This window comes from Carcharodon carcharias, chromosome 1 (assembly GCF_017639515.1).
Source record: "Carcharodon carcharias isolate sCarCar2 chromosome 1, sCarCar2.pri, whole genome shotgun sequence".
NCBI lineage: Eukaryota > Metazoa > Chordata > Chondrichthyes > Lamniformes > Lamnidae > Carcharodon > Carcharodon carcharias.
The window spans coordinates 198,825,137-198,838,152 of record NC_054467.1 but is presented as its reverse complement, the minus strand read 5'-3'; positions in this window follow the sequence as shown (position 1 = coordinate 198,838,152).

The following is a 13,016-nucleotide window of genomic DNA, read 5'->3' as shown; positions in this document are numbered from 1 at the left end:
AACTGTCTCAGGCTCAACAGGTTCTGTAGGTACTTCCAAAGCAAGAGGAGTTCCTTCTACCTGTGGTGTAGACTCCAATGGAAATTTCTTGTGGATCCACTTCCCGTTTCCTGAGGTGATCTAATTGTCTCCTGATTATCCGACCTTCAACCTTCAAGTATATGGTAGGTCAGGGTCCTGTCACTGCACTGACTTCACCTGATAGTCATTTGGGCCCATCTCCAAAGTTCTTTGCAAAAACTCATTCTCCTATAGTGAAGCTTCTTTCACCACTGTGGTAACATGTCCATTTTTCTGGGCCTCCCGTCTTCCCTCTATCCTCCTCCCTAAATTTGGCCTTATGAGGTGTAACTGTGTCCTGAGATGTCTCTTCATTAATAACTCTGCGGGAGTAATACCAGTGGTCACATGTGGCATGGTTCTGTAGCTGAGCAGGAAGCGTGATAACTTTGTTGCGATAGAGTCCCCCCTCTAGATTTTTCTGTCTGGCCTTGAAGGTCTGGACTGCTCTCTCGGCCAACCCATTGAATGCAGGGTGGTATGGCGAGGTCTTAACATGTGTTTTGCCATTGAGAGTTATAAATCTTTGGAATTCCCCGCTAGCGAATGCTGTTCCATTATTAGACACTATTATCTCTGGTAAACCATGTATCGTGAAACCTTGATGCAATTTTGTCTATGGTGGCGACAGATGTGGGTGATCTCACCTCATATACATCCATCCATTTGCAGTGAGAGTCATTAAGTAAGAGGAATATTGTGCGCAAAAAAGGTCCCACGTAATCAACGTGGAGGCAGAGCCATGGCCTTCCTGGCCATTCTCAAAGGTGCAGTGGAGCAGAAGGAGACAATTCCTGTGCCTGTTGGCACTGCATGCAGCTCTTGACCATGTCTTCAATTTCAGTATCCATCCCTGGCCACCATAAGTAGCTGCATGCCAACATTTTCATTCTGGTGAACATTATGCAATTCTCTCACTAATGGTTGTCTTCCTCTGGGAGGCACAATGACTCTTGCTCCCCACAGTAAGATGCCTTCTAGCAGGTGAGCTCATATCTATTGTTAAAATAGAGCTTCAATTCGTCCAACTTTGGCTTGTTAGGCCATCCCTGCAAGATTTGTTCCCTGACATGAGACAAAGCTTGATGGCGGTTGGTCCATTCTCTGATCTGTTTGGCATTCACTGGTGATGAACCCAGAAAGTTTAATAACAAGACAAATTCTTGAGGGTTGGGGACATGCACATTGCTGTCCTCTAGAGGTAATCAGCTCAGTGCGTCAGCATTGGCAACCTGCCTTTCCGGCTGGTGGATAAAAGTATATTCACAAGCAGTTAGAATCAGTGCCCACCTTTGGATGCGTGATGAGGCAATTATGGGTGTTGCCTTATCTTCCCTGAAGAAGCCTAGTGGTGGCTAGTGGGCAGATACAATTGTGTAGTGGTGACCATGGATGTATTGGTGGAATTTCTTAACGCCAAATACAGTGGATAAGCCTTCTTTCTCTATTTGTGAGTATCTTTGTTCTGCCACACTGAGTGTTCTTGAGACATAGCCGATGCGCCATTCGGAGCCATCCGCCATTCAGTGGGAGAGTGCAGCCCCTACTCCATAAGGGGATGCATCGCATGTTAAAATCAATTCTTTCTTTGGGTCGAAATGTACCAATAGGGTCAATGAATGTAGTAACTGCTTCACTGCTATAAATGCTTGTTGTTGTGGAGCTTGCCAAGTCCACCTGTCAATTTTCTTGAGTAACCCATATAATGGAGCCAGTAGTGTCGACAAATTTGGGAGAAAACGACCATAATAATTAACCATTCCCAAGAAGGACTTGAGTTCTGTGGCATTTTTTGGGGCTGGCACCTCACGAATAGTTCTCACCTTGTCTTCTACTGAGTGAAGGCCCTGCGAGTCGACTATTGACCCAGATAAACCATTTCTTTTGTTTGGATGATACATTTTTTTCCTTTTCAACTGAACTTTGGCTTGTGAGAAATGCTTCAATACCTCATCCAAGTTAGCCAGGTGTTCTTCATCAGTTAGTCCTGTTACTAGGACACCATCGATATAAACCACTACATGGGGTAGACCTTGGAGCAAATTTTCCATAGCCTGTTGGAAAATGGCACAAGCCGATGAGACTCTGAAGGGTAACCTGGTATACTGGTATAACCCCCTATGTGTGTTGATATTCACAAAATCCCGAGAGGCCTTTTCTGGCTCGACTTGCTAGTAAGCGTGGCTCATTTTGAGTTTTGTATATGCAGTTCCCCCTGTCAGTGGCACGAATGTTATCTGCCACTTGTCAGCCCAAGCCTGGATATTGTACAGCACTTGCTGTATTTGGACATGTCCTGCTTCAGTATCTGAGGAGTTGCGAATGGTGCTGAACATTGTGCAATCATCAGCGAACATCCCCACTTCTGACCTTCTGATGGAAAGAAGATCATTGGTAAAGCAGCTGATGATAGTTGGGCCGAGGACACTATCCTGAGGAATTCCTGCAGTGATGTCCTGGAGCTGAGATGACTGACCTCCAGCAACCACAACCATCTTCCTTTGTGTTAGGTATGACGCTAACCAGTGGAGAGGTTTCCCCATGATTCCCATTGACTCCAGTTTTGCTAAGACTCCTTCGTGCCACACTCGATCAAATGCTGCCTTGATGTCAAGGACAGTCACTCTCACCTCACCTTGGGAGTTCAGCTCTTTTGTCCATGTTTGGACCAAGGCTATTATGAGGTCAGGAGCTGAGTGGCCCAGCGGAACCCAAACTGGGCACCAGTGAGCAGGTTATTGCCAAGTAAGTGCCGCTTGATAGCTCTATTAATGACTCTTACTATTACTTTACTAATGATGGAGCGTTGACTGATGGGACAGTAATTGGCCGGGTTCAATTTGTCCTGCTTTTTGTATACAGGACATACCTGAGCAATTTTCCACATAGCCAGTGTTGTAGCTGTACTGGAACAGCGTGGCTAGGGGCGTGGCAAGTTCTGGAGCATAAGTCTTCAGTACCTTTGCCAGAATATTGTCAGGGCCCATAGACTTTGCAGTATCCAGTGCTTTCAGCCATTTCTTGATATCACATGGAGTGAATTGAATTGGCTGAAGACTGGCATTTGTGATGGTGGGGACCTCCGGAGGATCATCTGGATCATCCACTAGGCATCTCTGGTTGAAGGTTTTTGCAAATTCTTCAGCTTTATCTTTTGCACTGATATGCTGGGCCCCTCCATCATTGAGGATGGGGATGTTTGTGGAGCTTCCCCCTCTAGTCAATTGTTTAATTGTCCACCAGCATTCACGACTGGATGTGGCAGGACTGAAGAGCTTAGATCTGATCCGTTGGTTGTGTAATTGCTTAGCTCTATCTATCACTTGCTGCTTATGCTGTTTGGTATGCAAGTAGTCCTGTGTTGACGCTTCACCAGGTTGACACCTCATTTGTAGGTATGCCTGGTGCTACTCCTGGCATGTCCTCCTGCACTCTTCATTGAACCAGGGTTGATCTCCTGGCTTGATGGTAATGGTAGAGTTGGGGATATGCTGGGCCATGAGGTTACAGATTGTGTTTGAGTACAATTTTGCTGCTGCTGATGGCCCACAGTGCTTCATGAATACCCAGTCTTGAGTTGCTAGATCTGTTCTAAATACCCCATCTGAAGCCCGCATTGCCTTGTGGAAAGACCGGCTCGCCAGTCTCGAACAACCCCCAACGATGGAAATTCTACCAGATGAAAGCCTTCCCCTAGGAGCTAATTGCAACTGGGCAACCAGGAAGTGCCTTAACAGACTTAGGACTGGTGTAGGTCGTTCAAAGGTGTCATCAAGCAAATGGGGATATACAACCTGCCCGACAACTTGTGAATGTGGAACTGAGCCACAGACTATGCAACATCTCCTGCAATGTCTATTGCTAGAGGAACCCGGCACTGTTGCAGATCTTGCCGAATTCAACAACAAGACGCAAAAATGTGTCCAGTTCTGGCTGGGCCATGTATAGACTGTTCGTGGACACGATAAGAAGAATATCCCATTTAGCATGGTGGTAGTGCCACAGTACACAATGGAAGGTATCCTCAATGTGAAGACAGGACTTCATCTCTACAACGACTGTGTGGTGGTCACTCCTATTGATACTGTCATGGACAGGTGCATCTGTGGCAGGCAGGTTAGTGATGATGAGGTCAAGTATGTTTTTCCCTCTTGTTGTTTCCCTCACCACATGCTGTAGGCCCAGTCTAGCAGCTGTGTCCTTTAGGACTTGGCCAGCTCTGTCAGTAGTGGTGCTCTCCTAATTTTGGCACTGGATGTTAGTAAGGAAGACTTTGCGATTACCGTTGTCATTTCTTGTACCGAGGTTGATGCCGGGTGGATTGTTTCATTTCTTTTTTGTGACTTAGTAATGATTTGTTACAACTGAGTGGCTGAGTCACATCCAGATGGGTTTTTTACAACAGTCGACAATGTACTTTAAATTCCAGACTTTAATTGAATTCATGTTCCACCCTCTGCCTTGGCGGGATTTGAACCCAGATGCTCAAACCTGGTGACAAATCCACTGCATCATCATATACCCTGTGTTCTGTGAAGGACCATACAGTTGAGGAGGAGGCAACTGGTGCTCCTGCTGCTGCTGCTGGTATAGTTGGTGTTGGTGCGGCTTCTCCCCCTGCCCCTCAGCAGAGGTGGAATTAGAAGTTCCATGAGCTGCTCCTGTGCTGTTTTGAAGGCTGACAGCTGGGAAGAGCAACTGAAGGTGAATGAAGTGCTAGACAGGTGAAATGCCTTCCAAGAGGCTATCAATCACCTGTCAAGCAGCAGAAGTACTTTCTGAGAGAAGTGCTTACTGGACTAGTAATCCAGAGCCTTGGACAAATGACCCAGAGACATGAGTTCAAATCCCACCATGGCAGCTGGGGAATTTAAATCTAACTGATTAAATAAATCTGGAATTGAAAACTCCACGTGACAATCAAACTATCAGATTTTCATTAAAACCCCGTCTAGCTCACTAATACCTTCTAGGGAAGGAAATCTTTCCAGCCTTATCCCTTCTGACTTACATGTGACTCCAAACCCACAAGAAAGTGGTTGACTCTTGAAAGCTCTCTGAAATTGTATAGCAGGCCACTCAATTGTATCAAACCACTATGAAAAGACTGATAACAAAGAAATGTAGATGGACCACTCAGCATCGACCAAAGCTTTGGACATGAAAAAGGCACACTCAGCCCAGTCGACTCTGCACCACCATCCCACCCAAGCCTCCAATGTGCCTATCAGATATCTGAGTCCACACCACACCCCCAACCATGAGACCTTAGACCTCATCCCTCAGACATCCCCCAACTTCTCCCCTGGAATCAGCAGCCCATGATTGACCCAATCACTGCTGCCCACACCCAGCCCCCAAATACTCCCCCGTCTCCCCATCCCAGACTGGGACGTATCTGCTGCTGTGGCCTTTAGTGACAGATTCCCCGGCCGACTGGAAACTCAGACTGTTAAATGGACCAGCCTCCACATGGGGAAATGATCAGCGACATTATTGGCAGGCTGTAGGGAAATTCTAAATTGTGGGTTCCCCACAACCTTCTGACTGATCCATTCCCTCCAGGTCAGGTCAGTAAAAGTTCCCTCCAAAGTTTCAGTTGGAGTACCATTCATCAGAACCAGTCCTGAAATACAAACATTTTCTGTTTTAATTACCGATTTCCGGCATCCACAATATTTTTCTTTTGTTTTAAGGGGTCAAGCAATGATGTGATCAACACTTACTGGGAAGTGAAGTGTGATCCTATGAAGATTGTACTTAATGATCCTTGGGGCAGAATCTGGCCAGTTGCACAGGCTTGAAGGCAAAAAAGGGGAGGAGAGATAGAGATATTAGTGTCAGGTCAGGTCACTGCTGAGATCTGCCCAGTTGTGGAGGGTCACCCACTGAAGGTCAAGCCCAGCAGGTGCCTGGTGGCAGTTGCAGTGAACTGGCATGGGCGCCGGTGAGTCCACCTACCTTCATCATACTTCAACCCTCCCCGCAACCCCACTGGAGTCGCAGCCATCAATGGATCATAGCTGTGGCTGCTGACCATCATATTGAGGTGTTGAACACCACTGCAGAGGGCGCCTCAAGTTCCTCTTCCTGCAGTAGCAGCCCCCCACCATGCCCCGCCACTGGTGGTGCTGCTCCTCTTCCAAGGCTGCAGGCCCTCTGATTGGCCTGCAGCCACAGGAACACACCCATCATCCTTCATTGGATGGCAGACCTGGAGGTGGTCTTAATTGGTCATCTCCAGGAAGATTTCCAAGATGGGTGCCCTGACACCCATTGCATTGTTGGGATCTGGAAATAGCCCCAATCCTCATTTTTTAAAAAGTAAACAAGATTCTCCCCTTACAGTATTTTCTTAATACAAGGCAACAGAATGTGAGGTAATCATAGGAATTGTGGATTTTATTTTTTAAGTAAGTTAACGCATTGAGAACTTGAAAGTTATGAAGACAACTTCATGCCAAGGTCAATAATCACTAGGTGCTAATAATAGCAATCTAAGTTTACAATGAAATCAAACACTACATAAATTAAGTGAAACATAAGGAAAATGCAGCTTTTGCATTATACATGTGCATATGTTTCCGTATTTTAAAGCATGTTCCAAGATACACGAATACTTGATTTCTTTCATGTACTCATCCAACTCTCAATTTTATTAATTTTACAACTTGCTTGGTTGTACTGAATGTTATAGTCTCCTGGGTTATTTAAAGCACTTAACACAGGATCCACACACAGCTTTTTAATTTAAGCCCATGTCCCACAAGTGCAGAAATTGACTCCATTTTATGATCATTTTACAATCATGTTCACCATTTAACAGTAAGATGTAAAATGTTGTCTTTATTTTAAGTGGTTTTTCATGGCCCTATTTTATCCGGTTTTCCTCTGGAGCCGCTCACAGTTCTGTTGGCTGTCTAATGCTGTCTCCCCCTGGCCCCTTGCAGTCGCATGGTTTGAACGTACCAGGAATCTGACTGTCCCACTTTCTCCCAATCTTCAAGAATGGCATCAATTCATTATTGTTTTCCAAGAAAGCAGTCATTAAATAATCTTATTTAGCCATTGTTTCATTTTTTCTTGTTTTTCTTGTGGCTTTGTTCAGATTGGAGCGAGTTGAGTATTATATGTCTCAGGTGCAGGGAATCTCCCATCTTCCTCATCTGTAGTGCCAACTCCTTCATGACTTTTAGATCTAGAATAAACACATCATTGCTATTATATTTGACTCTAAAATATAAAACCTTAGTCTGACCCTAAAATAAATCTTTTTCTGTAATAAAAGCAAAATACTGCTGATGCTGGAAATCTGAAACAAAAACAGAAACAGAAAATTCAGCTCTGAAGAAGGGTCACACAAATCGAAATGTTAACTCTGTTTCTCTCTTTACAGATACTGTCAGACCTGCTGAGTTTCTCCAGCATTTTCTGTTTTTGTTTTTTTTATATATAATGTTCATTAGCGTTAGGGATTTCATTTCTGAAGACTTGCATTTTTTCTACTTTTGTTACCCATTATTGGCATCAATAAATCTGGGTGTAATGCAGATTATGCGCAGAGTTAAACTTCCACTATTCTGCTCCAACTATTACATCAGTGCCAATTTCTCCACATCTGCCACCAGCCTCCTTTTGTGTAGTTTTGTGCTTTCATGACTACCCAAATTTAACAACAATTTGCATTTAGATAGATTCATTGTGGGGAAATGTTCCAAGGCGCTTAAACTAATTTCAGATAGCTCCGTCAATAAACAGACAAGAGAATTTCACGCCATTCAGTCTCAGAAATAAAAGTGCATTGTATTGACGCACTGCGCCTATCACCCGGAGAACCCCCAACAAAAACTGTATTTAATCCTGATCACCCTCCAGAATTCAGGCTGTCCGGGTTAGTCATTACAGCGAATACTGCACATCGAATACAATTGTAGTAAGTATATCTGCATGAGATACAATACCAGTAACGAAATCTGAACTCTTAAAGGAAAGAAAATCTACCATTGCCAATATTGGCGTCGTAATCGGCAGATAAACGATCATATTTGAATCTTTCGACGGCGCAAAGTGCGCTCACCTGCATGGAATTCCTGACACTCCGATCCTTTGAAGTGTGTCCGCGTTACTGGCTTCATCAATCTTTGCTCCTGTTCCACTTGGGATATAAACCAGTCAATAAGTACGCAGCAGTAGGAGTTCACTTGCTCGAACAGTTGGCTCGGGTTGAATGGAGCTTTGAACTCTTGGCAGAATTTATACAGCATGTGGCACGGGAGCTATTACGAATGTAAACCATTGTGCAAGAGTTCTGTGTATACCTGTGACTGGGAAAGTACCACAGCAAGCGAGTATTTCCAGGGAAACCGCAGCTTCAGCACTCTCAGTTCCTCTCCCCGCTGGGACTGCAGGAGAGTCCCGAGAAGCATGAACGCTGAAAGGCAACCGGGATTTTTGGTCAGGATCGGGACCCGAACAAGGGAACTGCATGGGGGGTGGGGGTACGTTCGAAATGGGGAGAGGGTCACAGGGGATCGCTCCCCGCCTACAGTGGAGGTAACCCCCTTCCTGCTTTTTACCCCAAGTTGTGAAAGTAAGGGGCTGGCCACTTTCTTTCTGCCTTCTCCTGCCCATTGTGTTCTGGCGGTGGAGGCAGAAACAGACAATTTAAGGTGGGTCTAAGGCCGGCTGACGCCTCAATGCCCACTGTAACATGGGGACCGCTCAGGGGTGGGCAGGAAGGCGATGGGCCAGATACCCTTTCTCTTTCTCTTTTTATTTTACGTGCCCCCATCTTCGAATACGCTGGTAGAGGGCCGTAAAATTCCCCTTATGGAGTCGGTGACTAGGAAACAAAATGGCAAGGATGGAAAACAATGATCTGATGTTAATGCACACTTCCTTCAAAATAGTGAATGGTGGCGCCTAAATGCCACAGTGAAAACATAACAAGGATTGTATTTACTGGCTCAGCAACTTTAACTACTCATTAGTTTAGTCACACAACCCGTGAACGTCCAAATCCAACTTAGGCTTTTAACACTGTTTAGATATTGTAGAAACTTGATCATGTGACATCTGCTCACATGACACCCACTCACATAGCATCAATCATATGGCATCTGCAAATGTTATTGCGTGTACCTTCTTAGGGTTGGGGCTCCTGCAGTTGAGTGTCCTTATTTGTGTTTTTATGCTAGCACGTGTGTGAGAAATTGTGAGGACCAGGAAGCAATCCGAGAACACGTGAAGAAAAGAAACCAAAAATGGGAAAGAAGGGAAACTAAAAGCGAGGGAGCGATTCACAGAACAAAAACCAGAGGCAGGAGGAATTTTGATTTTATTAAGCTAAAAGGGTTGAATTATAAGTACAAATGTCTATAGCCCATAAGACCATAAGACATAGGAGCATAAATTAGGCCATTTGGCCCATCGAGTCTGCTCCGCCATTTAATCATGGCTGATAAGTTTTTCAACCCCATTCTCCCACCTTCTCTCTGTAACATTTGATCCCCTTACCAATCAAGAACCTATCTACTCAGTCTTAAATACACTCAATGACCTGGCCTCCACAGCCTTCTGTGGCAATGAATTCCATAGATTCACCACTCTCTGGCTAAAGAAGTTTCTCCTCATCTCTGTTCTAAGAGGTCTTCCCTTTACTCTGAGGTTGTGCTCTCAGGTCCTAATCTCTCCTACTAATGGAAAAAGCTTCCCCACGTCCACTCTATCCAGGCCTTTCATTATTCCATAAGTTTCAATCAGATCCCCCTCATCCTTCTAAACTCCATTGAGTATCGACCCAGAGTCCTCAAATGTTCTATATGTTAAGCCTTTCATTCCTGGGATTATTCTCTGGACCCTTTCCAGGGCCAGCACATCCATCCTGAGAAACGGGGCCCAAAATTACTCACAATATTCTAAATGTGGTCTGACCAGAGCCTTATAAAGCCTCAGCAGCACATCCCTGCTTTTATATTCTAGTCCTCTCAAAATAAATGCCAACATTGCATTTGTCTTCCTAACCACCGACTCAACCTGCAAGTTAACCTTAAGAGAATCCTGGACTAGGACTCGCAAGTCCCTTTGCACTCCAGATTTCTGAATTCGCTCCCCATTTAGAAAATATTCTATGCCTCTATTCTTCCTATCAAAGTGCATGACCTCACACTTCCCCACGTTGTATTCCATCTGTCACTTCTTTGCCCATTCTCCTAACCTGTCCAAATCCTTCTGCAGCCTCCCTGCCTCCTCAATACCACCTGTCCCTCCACCAACTTTGTATCATCTGCAAACTTAGCCAGGATGCCCTCAGTTCCTTCATCTAGATCATTAATGTGTAAAGTGAAAAGTTGTAGTCCCAACACTGACCCCTGCGGAACTCCACTAGTCACCGGCCGTCATCCTGAGAAGGACCCCCTTATCCCCACACTCTGCCTCCTGCCAGACAGCCAATCTTCTATCCATGCTAGTACCTTGCCTCTAACACCAAGGGCTCTTATCTTACTGAGCGGTCTCCTGTGCGGCACCTTGTCAAAGGCCTTCTGGAAGTCCAAGTAGATAATATCCATTGGCTCTCCTTTGTCTAACCTACTCATAACCTCCTCAAAGAATTCTAACAGATTTGTCAGGCAAATTCCCGTCTTTTGCCTCACTCCCTTCTTAAACAGGGGGGGTTACATTAGTGATTTTCCAGTCCTCTGGGACCCTCCCTGACTCCAGTGATTCCTGAAAGATCACCACTAATGCCTCCACTATCTCTTCAGCTATCTCCTTCAGAAATCTGGGGTGTAATCCATCTGGTCCAGGTGATTTATCCACCTTCAGACCTTTCCATTTTCCTAGCACCTTCTCCTTGGTAATGGCCACCATAGTCACCTCTGCCCCCCGACTCTCTTGAACTTTGGGGTTGTTACTCATGTCTTCCACCGTGAAGACTGATGCAAAGTACCTATTAGTTCCTCTGCCATTTCTTTGTTCTCCATTACTACTTCTCCAGCATCATTTTCCAGCGGCCCAATGTACACTTTTGCCCCTCTCTTACCCTCTTTATATCTAAAAAAAACTCTTGCAATCTTCTTTTATATTACTGACTAGTTTACCCTCATATTTAATCTTCTCCCTCCTTATTTCTTTTTTAGTTATCCTCTGTTGGTCTTTGTAGGCTTCCCAATCCCCTGGTTTCCCACTGCTCTTCGCCGCATTGTATGCTTTCTCTTTAGCTTTTATACTGTCCCTGACTTCCCTTGTCAGCCATGGTTGCCTCGTCCACCCTTTAGTATGCTTCTTCCTAGGGATGAATTTTTGCTGTGTCTCCCAAATTACTCCCAGAAACTCCTGCCATTGCTGTTCCACTGTCTTTCCTGCTAGGCTCATCTCCCAGTCAATTCTGGCCAGTTCCTCTCTCATGCTTCTGTCGTTGCCTTTATTCAACTGTAATACCGTTACATCTGATTCCAGCTTTTTCCTCTCAAATTGCAGGGTAAATTCTATTATATTATGGTCACTTCCTCCTAAGGGTTCCTTAACCTTAAGCTCCCTTATCAAATCTGCCTCAATTCACATCACTAAATCTAGGATTGCCTGTTCCCTAGTGGGCTCTACCACAAGCTGCTCCAAAAAGCCATCTCATAGACATTCCACAAATTCCTTTTCTTGGAATCCACTACCAACCTGATTTTCCCCGTCTATCTGCATATTGAAATCCCCCTTGATCACTGTAACCTTGCCTTTCTTACACGCCTTTTCTATCTCTTGGTGTATCTTGTACCCCACATCCTGACTACTGTTTGGAGGCCTGACATAACTCCCATTATGGTTTTTTTATCTTTGCAATTCCTCAACACCACCCACACAGATTCTACATCATCTGACCCTATGTCGTTTCTTACTATCGAGTTAATTTTATTTCTTACTAACACAGCAACCCCACCCCCTCTGCCAACTTGCCTATCTTTTCGATAGGATGTATACCCTTGGATATTTAACTCCCAGTCCTGATCCCCTCGTAGCCATGTCTCTGTGATGCCCACCACATCATACATGCCAATTTCAATCTGCGCCACAAGCTCATTTACCTTATTTCGTATACTGCGTGCATTCAGATACAGCATCTTCATTCCTGTATTTCCTGTCCCCTTTCTCATTGTTGTCCCTTTATCTGATGTGCTTGAAGTTAGATTCCTAGCCCTTTCCAAACATTCTGTCCTATTTTGTGTTCTGGAGAATTTAATACCCTGTCCTGGGCTCTCCTTTCTTTTCAGTTTTTTCATAAATTTCCATGAAGTTGAATCTACCCCCCTCCACATGCTAACCTGCTGCTTTGTTTCCCATTAGTCATACTTCTTGGAGTTTTACCCTTCCCTTTCCCCCCACTTTCTATTTTAAAGTCCTGTTGACCACCTTATTTACCCTTTGTGCTAGAACATTGGTCCCAGATTGGCTCAGGTGGAGACCGTCCCAATGGTACAGATCCCTTCTGTTCCAATACTGATGCCAGTGCCCCATGAAATGGAACCCCTCTTTCCCGCACCACTCCTTTAGCCACGTGTTTACTTCCCTTTTTCTCCCTTCCCTATGCCAATTTGCACATGGCCCGGGTAGTAATCGGGAGATTATAACCCTTGAGGACCTGTTCTTTAATTTAGTTCCTATTCCTGATAATCCCCAAACAGGTCCTCTTTCCTAGTCTTACCTATGTTATTTGTCCCAACGTGGACCACAACAACTGGATCCTCCCCCTCTCTCTCCAATATCCTTTCAAGCCGGTCAAAGATGTCCCTTACCCTGGCATTGGGCAGGCAACATACCACGCAGGACTCTCGATCCTGCTTAGAAAGGATCCTATCAATTCCCTTTATTATAGAATCCCCTACAACTACCACTTGTCTTTTTGCTCCCCCCTCTTGAATGGCCTCCTGTGCCACAGTGCCGTGGTCAGCTGGCTCATCCTCCCTACA